This window comes from Corvus kubaryi, unplaced genomic scaffold (genome assembly GCF_017639235.1).
Source record: "Corvus kubaryi isolate FWS band 111438036 unplaced genomic scaffold, C.kubaryi_AGA036_p1.0 37391, whole genome shotgun sequence".
In the NCBI taxonomy this organism is placed as follows: Eukaryota; Metazoa; Chordata; class Aves; order Passeriformes; family Corvidae; genus Corvus; species Corvus kubaryi.
Window position 1 is genome coordinate 11,033,244 of NW_024581130.1, and position 19,868 is coordinate 11,053,111.

General features: G+C 52.3%; 1 long non-coding RNA gene across 2 annotated transcripts in view; it reads left to right on the forward strand.

Annotated features, from left to right (window-relative positions):
• LOC121669260 overlaps nucleotides 1–19,868 on the forward strand; it is a 51,343-nt gene that overhangs the window by 22,595 nt on the left and 8,880 nt on the right. For both annotated transcript variants that reach the window (XR_006017678.1, XR_006017677.1), the window contains 2 exons: nucleotides 800–1,108; nucleotides 9,056–9,199. This is a non-coding gene — a long non-coding RNA (uncharacterized LOC121669260). The remainder of the gene's footprint in view (nucleotides 1–799; nucleotides 1,109–9,055; nucleotides 9,200–19,868) is intronic.

Below are 19,868 nucleotides of genomic sequence, written 5' to 3' on the forward strand. Positions count from 1 at the left end.
ATTGTCATCGATCTGCCTTTGTCTCGAATCTGCGCAGGGGAAGGAGAAAACCCCCTCCGTCGGACGGGTTGGGAAGAACCCGGAAGGTTATTTTGGTGTTTCGAGTGGGAGTTGAAGGAGCATGCCAGACTGGGTTTTTCATCCTTCCCGTATTCCCCATTGGAATAAAAAAGCGTTTGCCTTCTCATGCAGGATAGATGCCCCAAAGAAGCAGTGCTGGGTTTCCTGTGCAGGGATTGGGAGGGGGAGCCCTTCCCTGGGAGCTCCATTTCCTTGGGCTCGTCCACTTCTCCCGTGATCCTCACCTTTCCCGGGTGAAGGTCGCATCTCCAGATCCCCCCTCTGTGTCCCGCCTGTGTGATGAGGACAAGGAGACCTCTGCATTTCCCGAATGGCAGCGGTTAATTAGGAACCCCAGAGAGGGAACTGGGGAGCCCAGGTGGGAATTAGGCACATTCCTGTGCAGGCTGTGCCCTGTGCAGTGCTCGGGAATGCCTGTCTGCCCCTTTAACCCACGGCACGGGCAGCCCCGAGGCTCTGCCGTGTTCTCCGTGCACATCCCAGTCCCAAGATAAAGCTGTTCCATGTGATGGGAGCACGTAGGTTCGGGCTCCTGCCATTTCCTGCGCCCAAACCCCTGCCCTGGCGGGGCGAGGGAGGGAGGGAGGAGCCGAGAGTTATCTCGGCCTTTGCAAAGTAGGGAAGGAAATTGCCAATAAGACCTTGCACCTTGGGATCAGTTGTGGATATTTGCCTTCCTCATTTATGTGTAAATAAGCCCTTTTCTCTCTGACACCAGGCAGGGGCTGCGAGTGTCTCCGGGCACAGAGCTCATCCTGCACCGAACTCAGAATGCGCAGATGGAGTTTTGGAGAACAAAGAGCTAATCCTGAGTGACCTGACATCATCCCCAGCATGGAGAACAAGGTGTTGAGCCGGGCTGCCGCTGAGCACACCTATTAAATGTGTCCTCTCCGCCATGAATTATGTATCTCTGCATTTCCATTTCCCCACTGCCACTTGTTTGATGAAATTCTCCTCAGCTGATAAGGATTAAGCCACCTTCTCCAAAGCACAGCACCGAAGAGCCCTGTGCTAATAAACCGGGGTGAGTATGCTGCATTCCCGAGGTGTGCCTTGCAAGGTGCAGCATCGTCCCCTGGGGAGGAAGTGCAGCCAAGGCTGGGCATCCAGCTGGGAGAGGTTTGGCAGAAGTGAGGGGATTGTTGTACACAAGGTGAGGGGTGGGCTGCGGGCTGGCAAACCTCCCCCTGCGAGTTCCTCCTCTCAACACCAGTACCTGGTGCTGGCTGAGGGGCTCTGGAGAATCCACACCCCCACCCAGCAGACACTCCAGGAGCAGAGAGGCTTCCCCAGGATGTGGGGAGCACAGGGGATGTTTAGCTGGCTGCTTTCTCTCCAAACCCTGTGGGTAGGAGGGAAGAGATTTACTCAGATATCACAACCCGAGATACCGGCACAGGAGCAATCCCCATCTCTGTCTTCATCTTGCCTTTTGGCTTTTCCCTGGGGAGAACAGGCATCCCTACAAATCCATGGCTCTGCGTGGGACAGGAGCCAAGCCTGCCCCTGAAGCAGCACGAGACACAGCTCTGGCTGCAGCAGCTCAGGGGTTAAGGAGCTGAGGTGTCACACAGCCACTTGCAAGTCCTGGTCAAACACAAAGAGCAGAGCGCTGGAGGACCTGCTGCTCTCCTCGGTGACAGGAGCCAGGGAGGGTTTGTCCTGGTCAAACACTGTCGGGAGAGGGGGAAGGAGTGTGTGTCTCTGGCTTGGACACATTTCTGGGGGGCGTGGTGTCCAAAAATGGGCTCAAGGACAGCACAGTTGTCAGCCCTCAAGAGTTCCCCCTGGACACTCAGACCCTGCAAGGGCAGGAGCATTTCCATGGCAGATCCTACTACCAAGAGAGCTCTCCTCACAGAGAAAGGAGAAACTAGGGTCAGAGTCGGGAAACAATAGCAAAAGAAAGCACTTTCCGTGGAAAAGGGTGATCCCTTGTGAAATCAAGAGACCGGGAGGGGTCTTGGGAGCCAAGCGTTAAGTCTGTGGTGTTAAAGCAGCAAGCGCGCGTCGCCTGTGGGGTGGAGGTGCTGTGCAGCCTCGGAACAGCATGCACTGGCATGGGTGAGTGCCCACCCACTCCTGCAAGGGCTCATGCAGACTCCTCCTCCATGCTGGCAGCTTCCATCCCCAAAGCTGCCAACAGGCTTTCCCTTTGGATTTTTCCACAAAGTTCAGTCTGCAGTGAAAGAAGAAGCCACCAGCTGCCACGAGGGTCTTACAGTGCAGAGAAACTGCGGGAAAGAGGGGAGGAGAAACAGCTAAATGACATCTTCTCAGGCTTGACCTCACCAGGCCCAGGAGGTGAGGCCGCGTCTCCTGCCTCCATATTCCCCTCAGAGCAGAGGCTCCCGATGAGCAGACAGAGCAGGCTCATGCATCTGGAGGCGCGAGTGGAAGTGGGAATCTCTGGGAACAGCTGCCTCGGGCCACGTCCACGCCGCAGCACTTGCCCTGTGCAGGATGGATAGTTGTCCCTTCCTTGCTTCCCTCCAGCTTATCCCCTGCTTATCCCCTCCCAGCACACCCCCTCCCGTTGCCCCAGGCCTGTCTTGTTCTGTGTCAGACTCTCCCTGATGTCATGGGACATGGCTCCTTGAACAGCACAAGGCAAACAGGAGCACAGCACCCGGCAGCCCATCTGACAGGGAGGCAATATTTGCTCTGGTGTTTGTTTCCTGAGGGCAGGGAAGATGGATGGGAGAGCAGGCACGCTGCTGACGTGCCACCCTTGCCTTGCAAAGCCCAGCTCTTTGCTCAGCGTGGGTGTGAGGACACATGGTTTGTGTGTAACCAGGGACTGGTTACAGCAGAACCCTCCTCGCCCTGATCCCACCACTGCTGACCCAGCCAACATTTGAGGGTGTCATATCCCCTTAGGGTTATTTTCCTGCTGAAAATCAGATAACTGAGGCTGGATTTCTCTTAGCCAGGAGCCTTTTATTTCACTGGACTTGGTGCCCTGAGAGTGAGCTGCAAAAACGGGAGAGCAAGCAGAGCCAAGCACAAGAGGTCCTCCTAAATATCCTTTGCTTTCTGCTTAAACATTGGAGGCAAAGTCCTTGCACAGTGTTCATGAGTAACAAAAATCCCCAGAGCTCTCCCACAGCCCTCTCCAGTGTGCTGTAAGTGGTTTTTTGGCTGTCCTTGGCCTTGCACTCTTGCTCACACCTCCTCAGCCTCTGTGGATGCCTTCAGTTGCTGCAAAGCCCTGTCCTTGACCTCTCTGTGGAGTTTTCTCTTGGCTGCTGTTATTGGAGGACATTTCTTCCCCCTCCCTTTTATCAGAAAGCAGCATAACTGCTTCATGCCCTGTCTCGCAAGTTTATTGTCTGTACTAGCTTGAGTCCACAAAGCAGATGGAGTCCATGCCTGCAGAGCTGTCAGGTGCAAGGTCACCAGCTTCATTCATACCAGTAACACCTGCATGGACACATTTCTCCTCTCATGCTCCTCAGAGGGCAAACAGTTAGGGATGGCAGTGGGAATCTTGCAGGGACATGTGGAGGCACTGACAGGTTTATACAATTACATGTGATTTTGTTAGTCTTGAAACCACCAGCAGCCTGCTGCTCTCCACCAAAGTACAGGCAACTTTCCTTAATGAACACGCTAGAAGGGTGTGGGTTGGAGGTGACGTTAAAGTCCATCCACTGCCACCCCTGCCATGGGCAGGGATGCCTCCCACTGTCCCAGCTTGCTCCAAGCCACATCCAGCCTGGCCTGGAACTCTTCCAGGAATGGGGCAGCCACAGCTTCTCTGGGAAACATTCTGTGGGAATGCTCTGTGTCCGGTGGTGTCTCCACAGGACCTCTCCCCATGGGACAGCAGCATGAATGGGCTTCCTTTATCTCTGCTTCCTTTCCCCAGCAGTTTTTCAGTAAATCAGAGGAGTCAGATGCTATCAGCACCTGCAACTCTTCTTTTTTGGAAGTGGTGCAGAAGCACATTGGTGACTTTGAGAGTGCTAGAAAAAAGGGAACAGGAGGTTAGTAAATCTTCCTGTCAGCGGCGTCGATTCTAGTGTCCTCACCCCTTTCCTGGCCCTGCAAAGAGAGGTGACACCCACTCATTCCTCAGCCACATTGCACAGCCCTGCTTTGAGTTCCCTCCTCTCCTTCTGGAAGAGGAAGAGGTGGGTGTGTCATGGGAGAAGGGGAATCACTCCTCGGATGAGTTATTGAAGGGGAAATTTGGTCAGGCTTCCAGTCTGAGTGGTATTTTAGTTGCTGCCACAAAAAGATCTCAGTGCTCCCTCAGCATCGCAGGTCTGAGTGTGATTACGGGGTCCAGAGAGCCCATATCCGGGTGTGCGCAGGGTGAGCCTGTACTCCCTTGGATCATGCCCTTCCCAGAGGAACACGGGCTCCTTCTCTTCCACTTGCTCCTCAGCTTCTGCTCTGCAGACAGGAGTGGCTGCCCCATCCCACACTCAGACCTGACCTTCCCCTTCCTTTGCACTTCCCAGCTTCTTTTCCAGGAGTGCAGATCTGCCATCCATTAATTAACTCAGTACCTGACGGGTGTCAGCATCCTGAAGGGGTTCTGGAACAGCATTGAAAATGATGAAGGCTTGGGAGGCAGTGATTTATTGGTGGAAGATTAAAGGAGTTAAATATGAAAAGCTCAAGTGAATGATGGCAAAAGAGAACCTGAAGCCTGTGCAGAGTGGTTTGAAGGGTATGAACACCCAAAAAGAAGTGGTGGCATTGGTGAGATGGGGAATTTCAGCAAAAGCCCTCGGGAAAGCTCAGGGCAAGCAAAGGGAATTGCACTTTGCCAGCCTGAAGTTACCAGGGTCCACACTTCCAAATTCACTCCTCTAATTTAAAGGCAGTGAAGGATTATTGGCTGTAATAAAGCAGAGACATTATTAGAAGGGCAGAAACTCAGTTTCTCCTTCCTTTTCCCCTCAGTGCCTCGAGTTTCTCTGTGCTCAGCATTGCTGCATCCCCCTGAGCCCCAGGGACCCCTCAGGACCTCCGAGACTTGTCCTGGTGCCAGCACGGATTGCGAATGCCAGGCACAAGCACGGAGATTGTGCTGTCAGAAACTTGCTTGATCAGAACCTTCAATTGGTTTGTGCTGGCCAGGTGCTGCCTCTGCAGAGCGGTGCAGGAAAGCCATAAGTTATCCAGGCTGGAAAAAACTCCTCCCTGTGAGGGTGCTGAGGCACTGAGAAAGGGTTCTCAGAGAGAAACTGTGGCTGCCCCATCCCTGGGGGTGTTTAAGGCCAGGTTAGACGGGGCACCCTGGGATAGTGGAAGGTGTCCCTGCCCACGGCAGAGGTGGCCTTTAGGGTCCACCCCCACCTGTGATTCTCTGAAAAAGCCTCTCCAGCAGGGCCATTCACAGAAAGATCCATGCGAAGGAGTTATGGATGGGCTGTGCTTCTTTCCGCCAGGGATCCTGGTTTCCTGCCGGGCAGAAATGCTCATTCCCAGCAGCAGTGGCTGCCCTGCCTCGCCCAGTTCCCCCTGTGCCTCAGTGGGCTGCAGAACGTTCAATGACAGCACTGCTAATGAGATCCTCGGTGTCAGTGGGTGTGGCTGAGGTCACTGTCAGACTCCTCCAGTGGCTGTGCAATTAAGCATCCTGCTCTTCTCCATCACTCTTGCACACAGCTGAGACAATTCCCCCAAACTTCCAAAAGGTTAAAAAAAAGTGTTGAAGTTTTTAGTTTTAATCTTTTTTTTTTCTTTAAAGCATTTGTACCTTTTAAACCAAGCTAATTATACTTTTTTTTTTTTTAAGAGGCAGCATTTTATCAATATAGACAGCTGGGAGTGGGACACCAATTAAAGTCAGGGAGAGAGCTACAGCTGTAGCAGAACACTTGTTTTTTTTTTTCCAAAATTATGACATCAACTTAATTGCAACTTGCCAATCCATTTTCCCCCCAATTAATCTAAAGTGCTCTATTCTTAGGAGCATTTTGGAGCTGCGATAAAGCAAGTCAATAACCTGTTTGCTGACCCTCTGCTAATGACTTTTTTAGTTTTATCTCTATTTTTATTGGTGGTAGACACAGGCAAAACCTGCTTAGGAAGTTGTGAGCAAAGTTGTGCTGTGCCTTTTGCAGCAGGGCCATCTGGTTTAGCTTCGGATGTGGAGAAAAAGAGTGGCTGGGACGACTCCAAACTGAGATGTTAGCTGCAAAAAAAAAGGAAGCAGAGCGATGAACGCTGGCAAAAAGATGCCAGCTGGGCAGGTGACCCCTCTCCATCCAACTTGCAGCAGGACTTTGCTGTGGGGCTCTTTAATCCGTGGTGTTGGAGCAAGCCTGGGGAATTTCCAAATTTCCAACAGGAGGAAGAGGGAGGTGGTGCAGGCAGCGGGGAAAGAGCCAAGCAGGAGCCTGGGGCATGTCCCTCAGCAGCTGGTGATCTCTGCTGGGTCAGAAGGCAGCTGCTGACACCCTGCACCTCTCCTGCCTGAGCCCTCACAGCTCTGTCCTGCCCCGGAGCTCAGATTCCCCAAAGCCTTCCCCACCCCTCACTTCCCACAGCTCCGTCCTCTGTCCAAGCTCCTGCTCCATGCCAGGACCCCCCAGGCTCCTCCCTTGCCCTGCCCCGTGGCCATGGCTGGGGCCAGAGGTGTCTCACCGGTGAAGCAGGCATGAGGCCCTGTCCCAAAACACGCTGCTGTCTGCCCCATTCCCTGCCCTTCAGCCCCTTGGATTTCCTCAAGGAAATCCCTCCTCCAGAGAGCATTTCCATTGCTTGTAGCTTCCAGCTGCTGTCCTTTCCCAAAGCACCCTGAGAGGGATCCCTGGAGCAGCAAGAGGGAGACGGGGAGGTCTCAGTGCTGGAATTCCTTTGGGGTTGCTGAGTGCTCACAGGCTTCCCAGGAGTGCAACCTGCAATTAGCTTAATTGCTGGCTCTCCTCAGCCTGTGCCAGCCAGGTCTTCTCCAAATAACCCTAGGATATTTGGGGTTGGAACAGACCCACAGGGAGCAGTGAGTGCCGCTCCTGGCCCTGCACAGGACACCCCAACAGTCCCGCCCTGGGCCTGGGAGCGTTGTCCAAACCCTTTGTGAACTCCTGAACTCCAGCTCAAGGATCATTTGAGATCCCCTCCTATCAGGCATTCTCTGTCCTCACTGAGAAGCACGGGGAGCAGCTCAGCAGCCTCTTAACCTTTGCTGCCATAATCTCCACAGCCAGGGCTGCTTTCATCTCTCACGCTCACATGTGCTTCTCCAGCTCCTGAATCATTCCCATAACTCTTCCCCGCAGCCTCTCCCATTTATCTCTCTGTTCTTTTACAGCCTGGGTGCAGGAGCAGATCAATCATTTCAGAATTACTTTCCAGCTGACAGAACCTCCCGGCTCCAGGGCAGCTTCTTCCCCTGAGCACCTCCCCCAGAGCGGGGTCCCCCCAAAGTGCAGGGTGTTCAGCCCCTGGCTGCTCACAGCAAACAGGGACAGGCCAGTTTGGGTGTCTGGGGGGCGTGAGGCCAGATTAGCCAAAAGCAAGGCTGGGAACGACCGGGAGAGCTCAGTTTCACACCGGGATGGGTGCACTGCACCCCTCAAACCAGCACCAGTTTGGCTCTAAAGGATGTGAAGGCTTCAGCTATGTGTGAGCCAAGAATTCCTCCAGGAGGCCCCCGAAGCAGGAGTGGTCCCACAGGCATCGAGGTGCGTGAGCTTGGAACACGGAGCATGTGAATAACACATGGATCCAGTGGCTTTTCCAGGACTCATTCACCAAGGAATAAAGGCAGGTGTCAGTACCAGGAGTCTCATGCTACACTGAATGCAGCTTGTCCACAATCCAGCTGCTTTATCCCGAAACTGTGATGGCCTGGGGAGCCTTCCTGGAGCTCTCCCTGCTCTGCAGTGTGGCTGCGTGGTGGGATCGCCCCTGGAGCAGGGCCATCTCTCAGGGCTTGAGATTCCTTACACAGGACTAAGAGATCCTTCCTTGCCCAGGGGGGAGAGACCCTCTGCGCTCAACAGATCCTTGCTGAGGCTCTGATTTAACACTAATTATCTCCCTGTAGTTAATTCATTCAGACAGAAATCCCTGTCCAAGCCTGAGACCAAGACTGGAGCTGGCCACAGCTCAGCTCCATCGGGAGTCCGGGCAGTGAGGGGCTCCACTCAGCAGGGGGGTCTGTCTTATCCTTTTGTGCCTTCAGCCTCTGGGCAAATCCTTCTAAATCGATTCTAACTTGATTTTCCTCTGTGTGTTCCACCCCTGTGGGCAGTGATAGCGGACCTTGCCACTGAGCTTTGTTCAGCTGCATTTTTCTTAAGCTTATACTAAAACCACTTTTGCCAATACCTTTGATGGGGATCCTTTCAGGGACCCTGAGCTGCTCATTCACGACAGACTGTGCCCACAAAGGGTCGGTGCAGTGAAACCCCTCCCTCCCTCCCCGCTCAGCCCCGGGCTGTGCCCTGCCGGTAGCTGTAAATGCTGTCCCAGTCTGGCTGTCCCCTGCTGTAATTTCAGGCCATGACTTCTGCTGCTGCCCCTGGAAGCTCCCCCTTTGCAATGACCTTTTGCATAATTGATCACTGTTATTGTCTCCTCTCCCCGTCCTCCCTCCAGATTAAATGACACCGATTGCTTCCCAGTAGCTCATGTTTTCCTGGCCTCTCATTATCCTCACTGCTGTCACATGAGCGCCCTTTGGGCTGTCCTTGGAGTGAGATGCTGAAACTGGACCCAGCCGTGCAGCCTTGGGCTGTAAGGGGAGAAGAGGCACAGTGCCTCTGTTGCTGTCCCCTCCTCTGTGTCAGCCCTGCAGAGATCACCCAGAGGTCTGGGCACATCTGGAGAGGGCAAATAAAACTGGATTCCCTCTCTGGGCAACCTGTGCCAGGGCCTCCCCACCCTCAGTGTAAAAACCCCTTATATTGGGTGTGAATCTTCCCTCTTTTAGTTTACAGCCCTCCCCCCTTGTCCTCTCGCTGCAGGACCTACTGAAATGTCCATTTCTCTTAAACCCCTTTAGATATTGAAAGGCCAGGAGGATGCTGCTTCTGGAGTTGTGCTGTTTCCCAGAAGGATCACAGAGGAGTGGATCTCCAAAGCCAGCCTCGCTCAGGGAGCCGTGGTGGCAGCCCAGAAATTCCTGGGGACACTGCTGTCACAGAAGGTAAGGCTGAGGACGTGTGACAAGAGGAAGAAAATGAAGATGCTCTCGAGCTTTCCAAAAGTGTGATGCACCATTTGTGTGTGCCAGAAGCCCTCACATTTGTCAAAGCTTAAAGAGAGACAGACATAAGTGAGCCGGGGAAAAAACCCATCAGTGGGAAGCAATTGGGAGTTGTAGGAACGAAGCAGCTCAATTTGACTCCCTGTTCACAAAAGAAATCTCTAGAAATCACCAGACCCCAGTTTTGCTGGTGATGATTCTCTAAATGAATGAGTCTGGAAGTTTTATGAGTCTGTGCTAGGGGTTACTGGGGAGCTGTTTGACATGAAAACCATACCATGTATTTGAAGGTTTCTTAAAGGGAAGAAAAAAAAAAGCTGTTTACAAAGTGCCCCAAATTTTACACTCTTCAGGCTGTTTCTTGCTCAAGGCAAAGATTTCTCAGGGTCAAATTTCCACCCAGGTGAAGCTTTTGTGGTGCACTAACAATATATTGAAAGCCCCTGTACCAGTCAGTGGGAGGCAGCCTCCTAGGAGTCTCCTGAGGATTTTGGCTCCAGCTGAAACTGTTTGTGCATTTAGTTGTGGAAATCCCCAGTGCAAGAGCTGACCTGCCCCACCACGGCCCAGTGCCCAAACACCAACTCCCTGCAAACCTCTGCTGCACCAGGATTTCTCCTTCTGCTCTCTTTCCACTAACCCATAGCAGAGATACTATTTTCATTCAGATGGGACTTGCCCAGAGCTGGCTGGAGACAGCAGCCAGGACAGCAATCAAAGCAGGAGGAAATGGAGCAGTTTTATTCCTGCAGTGTCACCAAACCTCCAACTTCCACCTGGGAGCAGTGAGGTCAGGGCTAAGGAGTTCATACAAAGACAAAAAAGTCACTTGAACTGGAAAAACTCTGCACAGGATGGAGGATTTACCTAAACCAGGCTCACCCTTGCAGCCTTTAAGCATCCTATCCATTCCTATCCGCACCCATCCAAGCAGGACAGAGCCAGGCTCCTGTTCTGTGTAGTTCCTTTGGAAATGAAGGAAATGATGGCCAAGAGGACAGCAAAGTCTGAGAAGAGTGCGCATATCCTGTGCTGACTGTACTCTTCCTACAGCTGGACCCTCTCTGGGCTCTTCAACCACCCTGCTCCCCTTGCTTTGCACACCTGGGCTGGCAAAAGGCGTCATGGGAGGGAATAACATCCCAGGAAGGAATTGCCCCTCCAAGAAGGGAATCTTTCCCCATTCCTCTTGTTCTTTTCTCTGTGCTTGTCATCTCCCTGAGATGAACATTTTGGATTTCCCCTTGCAGAGGTCAGAAATACCCCTGGAAGATAGCTTGGAGAGGGACAACCACCCCCATCCCAGAGGGGCCTGAGGTGCACCAGGGATGTCTCCCTGACCTTGGCAGGAGCTGCAGAGGCAGGAGGCACCCCTGGGACTCAGAGGGTACAGCTTGTGGCTTTTTGGAGCACGGCCTTCCTGGCAGTGCAGCCACCAAAGTTCTAACGAAAGGTTTTCCTATTTCCCTGGCGCGTTATTTCAACAACAACAAAAAAAGCAATTTCCCAGTCAGTTTTAGTTCTTTTTGATATGCTGCCTTTATCTTTGGCGCTTTGTGGTGCTAAATAGCTGCTGCATTTCACACCAGGAGAGCACAAATCCCTGTATTTCTGCCCCAAAGGGGCAGAAATAAACATGGATGTAGTCACAAGTGAAACCACTCATTCTATTTTTGTCTCCCTTATCTCTGGTACTCCAACAAGATTTCTCCCAAGTCTTTCTTCTCCTTGATCTCGCGTTTTTCTGTTCCCATCGTCTTCTTATCCTCTTTTCTTCCTTCCCTGGGTTTCTGGAGTCTCTGCCTTTCATGCACAAAGCCGGCAGCTCTCTTTAATCAAACACAGCAATTAAGAAACTCTCAATTACAAGTGTCACCCATGTCATGATTTATTCCTGGCTTCAGGACTCTGAGTTCACTTATTATTGCTGTGTCTGGAGAAGTCTGAGGGGGATGAAGTGCAGGGAACTGGATCCCAGGTGCCCCCAGGTGCAGCATCCCTGCCCGCAGCAGCCCCAAATCGTTATTGAACTCAGCAGCTGAGACGTTCTTGTGTGATTGGGAAGGAGGTGGTTCCCAGAGGAGCCAGCACTAGCAGGCACACAGGGCACAACAGAAGCAGCTCATTTCTTCTTCTTTTTCTATTTTTCCCCCCCAGGAATTAGGAATCCTACACTTCGCTTCTTCCCTTTGTACAAGAGAAACATGGAAGTGGAATTATCATCTTTTAATCTCAGAATTAAAGCCCCAGAGCTCTGTCTGCACTAAACCACAGCCCCGAGGAGGTTCTGAGCAGCCACAGCACTTTGGTCATTCCCTGAACCCAGGGTGAGGGCTGCTCACAGGTGAAATTTGGGGAAGGAAGGGGAAAGGGAGACCACTGGACTTCTGGCTGTGTTATGTGAGGGAAAAGGTCATTTTCCCCTTCATAGGAGACATGCACACATTTAGACCATCCCTTACAAATCTGCCCCTTCTCAGGGGCTGCGCCCAGCATGCTTTTATTTGCATTTTGTGCCTCTGTACAAGAAAGAATCAAGAGGCCACCAAGAAATGCCAGCAGAGGGGACAGAGCATTCTCCTGTCACAGTGCTCTCTTTGGGCATGAACTGCCCTCTATCCCCTGGCACCCCTGCTGCTCCCCCACCCGCCTCGGTGCCATTGGTACTATTTCCCACTCTCCCCTGCTTTGCCTGGCATCCCCTTGAAGGTTCCCATTTCTCCTTGGCTTGATTGATACCCCTGCAGAGGATCAGTGGTGCTCGCCCCATCCATCCTTGCTGTGACAGCCACGCGACCTGCAGCGCTCGCTCCTGTCCCCACCGACCTCGCCAGCCTCTGCTGGAGGGCGCTGGGATGAGCAGCACAGGGGCAGAGCCCCGATCACTCTGCAGGGAGCAGGGAACATCCTGGGACAGCGTGGGATCGTAAGCAGCGCCCTGGTGAGGGGCTGTCATTCCTGCAGTCAGTTAAAAAGGGAAGTGGAGACAGAGTGGTTTAGGAGTGCCAGGACAAGGGATAGGGGCTAAAGGGAGGGGAGATTCCCTCAAGAAACAGGGCAGAATTTCTGTCATGAGGGTGGGCGAACCCTGGAACCGGTTGTCTGGAGAGGTGGGATCCTCTGATTCTGTGATCCTGTGATTCTCCATCCACTCCAGGGGCCCTGCCTTTTAGAATCATAGAATAGAATCACAGACGGCCTTGTGTTGGAAAGGGCCATAAATATCACCTTGTTCCACCCCCTGCCAAGGCCTGGGATGCTTCTGGGGATCCAGGGGCAGGCACAGCTGCTCTGGGCACCCCCATCCTCACAGGGAAGGATTCTTTCCCAATATCCCACCTATCCCTGCCCTCTGGCAGGGGTCCAGGCTTTTTTCCCCCATGGATTGTCCTGTGATGGGGATTATCTCTGTGCTCCCCTGTAGGTTAACGGGTGAGTTCGGTCGGGACGGAGACGGATGGAGATCTCTATAGGCAGGTCTTGGGACACAGTCGGTTTATTGTAAAGGGCGTGGGTATTGGGGCACTGCTCAGAGCTGCTAGACTCAGCTCTGAGCAGGCCCAAGAGAGTAAGCAGGTGAGAGAGAGAGAGAGAGAGGGTGTAAGAGCAAGAGTGGAAGTAAGAGTAGAAGTGGAAGAGAGGAATAGAGAAGTGAGAATCAGAATCAGAAGTGAGAATGTCTGAAGTCCTGGTTACAATACAATAAATCATCTTCTGTACTGAATATTCTAATTGTCACTAACCAATCTAATACAAGATACAAATCCTATAGCATTTACATACAGCCTGTAAGAGTCCTTATATTACCATAGAGTGTTACATCTTAACTTCTAAAAACTACTCTTTGGACCCCTTCTGCTGAGCTAGTAGGGTCTGCTCTGACCCTTGGACCTGTTTGCAAGCAGAGGGTATTGTTTCATCAAGAGGGGATTACTTCAGTGGCCATACCATTGTTTTCTAGTTGTTCAGTAACTAAGACCTGGTATTTCAAAAGTGGCTTTCATTTCGATGTTGCCTGTAGTTTTCATATTCCCAAAATCTTTTGTCAGGCAATCATATTTCCAAGGTTTTCCTGTTCCATCTTCCCCAACACTCCCCCACCAACCCACTGTATTTTTATTTTGTTTAAATGCAGAGAGGGCTGAGCCCGTGGCCTGGGGGGGCTGCTCTGCCCCGTGTCTGCAGGGGCTGTTCCAGCAGCTCTTGGCTGTTCCCGGTGTTTGGGGCTGATGGAGGTGGATGCTCCCACTCCACGTTCCCTCTGTTTGTTTCACTCCCTCCTTTGCTTGCGTTCAATTATTTCTCCTGCCATATTCATTATTAATATGCACATTTGCTGCCTAATGTCTCCCTCCTTTTCCATTATTTAACCATACCCCGACTACGAGTGGTGTCCTCTGGCTCAAAAGCTGCCTCTTAAATTAAAGCTGCAGGTTTGTGGCGGCCAGAGGAGATGAGAGGCGTGTGTGAGAGCCTCCGTCACCCTCCGGAACTCGGCTCAGCGCCGGCACGTGCTGCTTCCTGGGATTCCCAGCCCAGGGGGATCTGAGGGCGCTCAGGGCCTGCTGTGCTTGACAGAGCCGTGTCCTTTCAGCCTTGGCCAGCCGGATGGGTGTGTAGGCACACATTTCATCCCTTTGGGGCCCAGCTGTGTTTATGGGAGCCAAAACACTCAATGCACGTGGAGGCAGGTGGATGGCTGCTTTGGGGGGATTCAGCGAGCCAGCAGAACCACATCCTGGCACCTCCAGAGGGATGGCAGGGAAGGTGCTTGTGGCTGGCTCATTTCTCTGCTCTGAGCACAGCTTGCACCTGGAATGTCTCCTGGCTCAGGAAAAGGGGGGGTGACAGCAGGGGTGGCACTGGAATGGCAGAGGCTGCCCAGGAGATTAGGGTTGGCCAGTTGGGATGTTGTTCCCTGCAGAGACACCCGGCCACAGACTCCCAGCTTTTTTTAGGCACTGCTCACTCCTGCATCTTCTGTTCCCAGAACATCTTCTGCAATGGCTCCCCCGAGGAATGAGGAATGCAGGAAAATTCGCAGCTGGGACTTCAGGGAACGACATTCCAGCTGTTAACCACAGCTTTTTTTTACAGTTCCCTGGAAACTGGAAAGCTGTGATTTGCTTTGGGCTTGCCTGTCTTATCACCAGGGTCCAGAGAAACCCTTGTGTGCTTCAACATCCTCAGGCCAGGAGAGCCCTAGCTCAGCCCTGGGACAGCTGGAGGTGTCACCTCCCTGCTGGAGGGGACAGGCAGGGCTGTGCCCCTTCTGCTCCAGGTGTAGGAGACCAGTGCAGCAAGATTGAATGTGAGGCCTTTGGGATAGGAAGGTGACACTTTTAGTCCAGCTGCATTCCAGTCCCTCGCTCCTGAATTTCCCCCACTCCCCCTCTGCCGCCCACATGTCTGCCACTGCCCAGGCCTGTGTGCCTCAGTCTGCTCAGGATCATCCCAGGAATGATGCAAGGCCTGCAAAATGTCTGGGCCTTTCCCTCTTTCTTGGACTCCTCTTTGTTTGCAGTAACAAGTATTTTTTGGAAAGGGGTCTGTTGCTGGTGTCTTTTGCCTTAAAATCGTGCTTATTTTGGCTTTTGTGATTCAGGCAAAGCTGCTGCATCTCCTTCCTCTGGGGCTGGGCATAGATCTGTCCTGCCTTGGGGTTGTGGGGGCCGTACCCCATCAGGCAGGCTGGGAATTGAGCTTTCCCCTGTGTTCCCAGTTTGATTACCATCAACAGTGTCTCCATTTCTCAGCATGCCATCCCCATCCACCTGGATTTATTGTTCCTGCAGGTGCTTTCCCATCTCCCAGACCACAGGTTTTGGAATAGCTCTTTATTTGTGCCCAGCCCGTGCTCCAGAGCACTCCTGCAGTCACGAGAAATCAGAAACTGGGGGGGAAAAGAAAGATGAGCACAGAGTCCCCAAGGCTCCTTGAGTGCAACTGGGACACGGTCAGTGCCCAGTGTGTAATTAGGTCATGGCACTGGGAGGAAAAGGCCATGGGGAGGGTGGAAAGGGAAGCCTTTTTTAACAGCAGGTGTAAGAGCAAGAAGAGTTCAATAGCAAGTTTATCCAGGGAAGGTTGTTTTTTCCCTGTGTTTGCTCAGAAAGTTGTACCAGTGTGCACAGCTTGGAACATCTCAGGTTCTGGTCTCTTTAGCAAATGACATTCTAACTTGAGAAGTGAGAGGAGAGGGATTAAAATGTTCTGTCAGCCTTTATCAGCACCGTGTGAAAGCACTTCTGTCCTTCAGCACCCTGGAAGCACCAGATGAGGCGAGGCTGGGAATATGCTCGGGGAGCAGCGTCAGCCCTTATCACATCTGCAGGATAAAGGATGCTCTTCCCTCGGCACAATCATTTCAGAACCTTCAGCAACGAGCTCCTGCACAGCTCCATTGCAAGCCCATTAAGCCCCGAAGATGAATTCCATATTTCAGGAGTAATCATTACTCAACCTGTCTCTAAACACAGGAGATAGTTCCTGATTTACTCTGCTCCGTTTGCTTGGACCTTCGAGAGAGCACAACTGGAGGAGATGCACTTGGCAATAAGCAGGGAAACTTACTCAATTCAGCAGCACGGGGAGATAATTTTATGCCTCCAAGTGCAAGGGGTCGTATCTTCCCCTCACAGGACAGCCAGTGAATTCTGCTGAATACCAATTTAATTTAGAGGGACGATACGAGCTTAAAACTCTTCTGCTCTGCACGAGCTGGTGCCACATCCCCTTCCTCACAGGGCAAACTTTGCCCCCCAGCCCCCTTCCCCTGCACCACTGTTTTGCTCTTGATGTTAGATTCCAGTATTCTCCATTTCAGGCCATTTCTCCAATCTGCTGTGAATGATTTGGATTCCAATCCTGCTGTCCACAGCATTCACGACCGTAGGCAGAAATTTTATGAGCTCCTGCTTTTCTCATCGTCCAAGTGATTAATTAAAATATTGATTAGCCCTAGAGATGGGACAGACCCTGGTGAGATTCTTGGAGATAAATCCTTTTGGGTAGGCAGTAAACTACCTGCAGCTCCTGGAGCTGAAGCTTTCCAATTACGCTTGTTTTCTCTCCTTCTCCTTTTCTCCTCTCTGCATGTTTGCATCTGGCTGATGCCAAAACCCTCATCTGGTTTATGAGGGTGAGGTGGGACAGGATCAAAACCCTTCCTTCAGTCAGGAGGGAGCACAGCTTCCCCGGGTGGGACAGGTGCCTGCCTGAAGGAGAAATGAAATGTTTGGTGTCATCTGTGTGAGACAATCCATGACATCCTTATCCAAGTCATTGCCCATGGATGAGTCGCTTCTTTAGCATCTTTCCAGGGATCAGAGCTGGGTCTGGATCTGCCTGGTTTCTGTTTTCCCCTTTGAAAATCCCTGGAAACCTCCAGTTTCTGGGAATTGTTGTGTTAATTGGTAGCAATTCGGTGATTCCTTGTCTCATCTTTTCAGTATCCCAGTGGGAACCTCCCGGATTTTCTTGAACTTCAGTGTAACATCTATGAGTTATTTGCCTTCCTCTTCCCCAGCCTGGGAACTGGATTCCATCCACAGCTCTGCCTCAGTCCCAGGCACAGCAATTCTTTGTCTTTTGGCCACAAACTGTGTCTCTTCAGTGAGCATTTTCTGGGAACAGACTTCAGGTTGCCAGAGGCAGCTCGAGTGCATTTTAATAGAAATATTCACTGGGTTTTGATTCACGTTTTGTTGGCCCTCTGCAAACAGCCACAGAATCCACTCAGGACCATCCCTATCCCCTGTGCTGGAAAACCTGCTCTGTAACAGCAGCAGGAAACTGGGAGAAACCCTTTGGATGTGACTGCAGTGGAGCCAGGAGCACTCCAGGGAGAGATCTGGCCGAGCTAAACACACCAAAGGTGATTTAAAAGCTTCAGCTCAGCTCTTTTTCCCGAGGAACGGGAATTGTGCTCGGCTCTAAAGCAGCTCTCGGCTCCGTAAATGCTTTGGGTCCTTCCCTCCAGTTGTAACTCCTTCTCTTGACCCCGTGCAATTCCCTCCAGCCCTAAAGGCACCGTTCTGCCTCCGGGTCTGTGACCCCTGGTCCCACAAAGTGCTGCATGAAGACACCCAGTGCTCCGGTTCCAGGAGGTCCATGGGCTTCTGGCCCAGCTGGATTCACTCCTGTTAACCTCCCCAACGCAGTCCATGGCTGGTGGCCCAGCTGCACCCCTCGGTGCTCTGTAAACTCTGTTTCAGGCTGTCTCCAGGGAATGCCTGCTCTGGGGAGAACCTGGCAGCCGGCACAGGGTGCATTTTGCTGCTGCTACCCCTTCCTTTGCTTCCTTTCTTTGCAGCCCTCGCACCTGCCTGCCCCTTGCTCTGCATCAAACACTCCTCCTGCTGCTCCCTCTCTGCTGCCAACCCTTTCATATTCCCTGGTTTTATCTCCTCCCTGCTGACGGGAGCTGGGAGCAGCCTTTCCAAGCTGCCTCTCTTTAATCTTCCCTGGCAAGGCAGTCCCTTTCAACTGCGTTCTGAAAGAGCCCAGAGGAAGGGACAGGGAAACGGGGGTTTATTGCTCTTTGTAGAAGCTCCAGCCCAAATTGATGGAAATTACCAGAGCAAAAGCAGAATAACAGGCCTAGAGCTAAGAACCACTGTCTGCAAGTGCCTTGGGTGCTTATCCACAGGGATCTGTCCTCTGCTGGAGGGGTAACAAGGGAAGGAAGAATTCAGGCTGTACCAGCTTGTGCGTTGGCTCAGCCAAGCCTTTCCACGATGTGATAGGAGTTTTCCAAGTGGAAAATGAATGTGGATCCCCAAGCCCAGCAGTGGGAATGGGCTGGGAGTGAGCCGGCCAGGCCATCCTGCAGGTCCCTGGTGCATCCATCAGGATCCCAGCCAGGCAGGAGAGGGATGTGCAGCCTGTCTGCCACCTGCAGCAGCAGCACAGGCAATTAAACTCACTGTTTGTTTTGGGAAAGGGTTTCATTTTCCCATTCTCCCCTCCTTTCTGCAAGTGGAACCACCGCTTCCAGTGGCTTGAGGGGCTCTCAGAAAGGCTCTGGAGGGGCTCCAGTGGGATGGGGGAGAGAACCATGGAATCACAGAATGGTTTTGGTTGGAAGGGCCTTAAAGCTCATCCGATTCCACCCCCTACCATGGGCAGGGACGCCTTCCACTACCCCAGGTTGCTCCAAGCCCCGGCCAACCTGGCCTTGGACACTTCCCTGGGCAAAGAATCGAATCCCTGGCAGATTCCTGGCACAGCACACTGCAGCTCCCCACTTTTCACGCCATATGGAGCAAATTGTGCTGTTGTTTGTTTGTTGTGGTGTGGAAAGTACCTTGGAGCGACTTGGGATTGAGCTGAGCATGGCAGGAACTGCCTGTGAGCCAAGGCTTGTGCTCAGCCAGGAAAGAACCTTCTTCTCTGTGGATGCAGCAAATTCCTGGGCTGCCGGGAGCTGGAACGACCACTGTGGGCATCGTGAGCTGTCTCTGCCCTACTCCTGCCCGGAGAACCCCATTCCCACTCCTCTCCTGCTGCTTTAGCAACAGATGCTGCCTGGCCAGGGCTCGGAAAAAGAGGACAGTGCAAAACTCTCCCAGCTTTGGCTTTCCAAAGCTCCTGGTCAGCAAATGCTACTTGTCCTTCCTTGGATGGGTCCTCCTACATCCCTTCAGCATCCATGCACACTTCTGCCTTTCAGAACCTTCTCTGAAGACAGACGTCACTTCTTGGTACCCTGAACACGGCTGTAAACTCCGAACCCAGTGAACACAAGGCACTGCACAAAAATAGGAAAAGAACCCAACCCAAACCCCTAAAAAATTCCAGTCGACCTCTCAGGCTGCTCTGAGGTAACTGGGTCCTTCAGAATGGCTGGGCAAACAGTTTGGGGAAATAGCTAAATTCAGTCACTTCCCCACAGGCCTTCCCCCCTCCACTTCTCTGCACACCCAGCCCTTTCCAGAGGATATTTGCTGGGGGGAAGGAGGGAATGAATTCTCCCCTCTGTGTAGTTCTTTTCTGCATTTTTGGGTTGAACTTACCAGTTTTGTTTTCTCTACTAAATTCCATCCTGGCGCCAAAAATGACAAAGCCACCCCGTGGCTGTGGCTGCTTGCTGGTGGTGGGAGCAGCACAATTCACTCCTGGGTGGGAAGGAGTCCCAGCACGGGCAGAGTGCAGGAAATAGAGGCAGCTGAACCAAAATAACACCAGGCTGCACTTCCACCCTGTAATTACAGACAGAACCCCCTTCAGGGAGCCCAGGGCTGGCTGGCTCTGGGCTCAGATGGTTCAGCCACAATCTCTGCCCAGTCTGGAGAGGACTCCAACCTCCCCCTCTGATCCTGCGTCCCTGGGAGAAGTTCTGCCCTTCTCAAGCTGCAAACCAGGAATGCACCTGAACTCCCACGTGCTTCAGTGAGCTCCTGTGATAAGCACTGACCATCAGAAAGTAAGTGCTGATAACACAAAAAATAAGAATTATTATTATTGTTATTATTGTTATTGTTATTATTATTACTATTATTATTACTACTACTATTATTATTACTTTGTGTCCCTGCTGCCAAAGCAGGAATGGGAGTTTCTCCCCTGGGCTGGACCTCCAGGTCCTTTTGGTGTCCTCCCCTCCCCA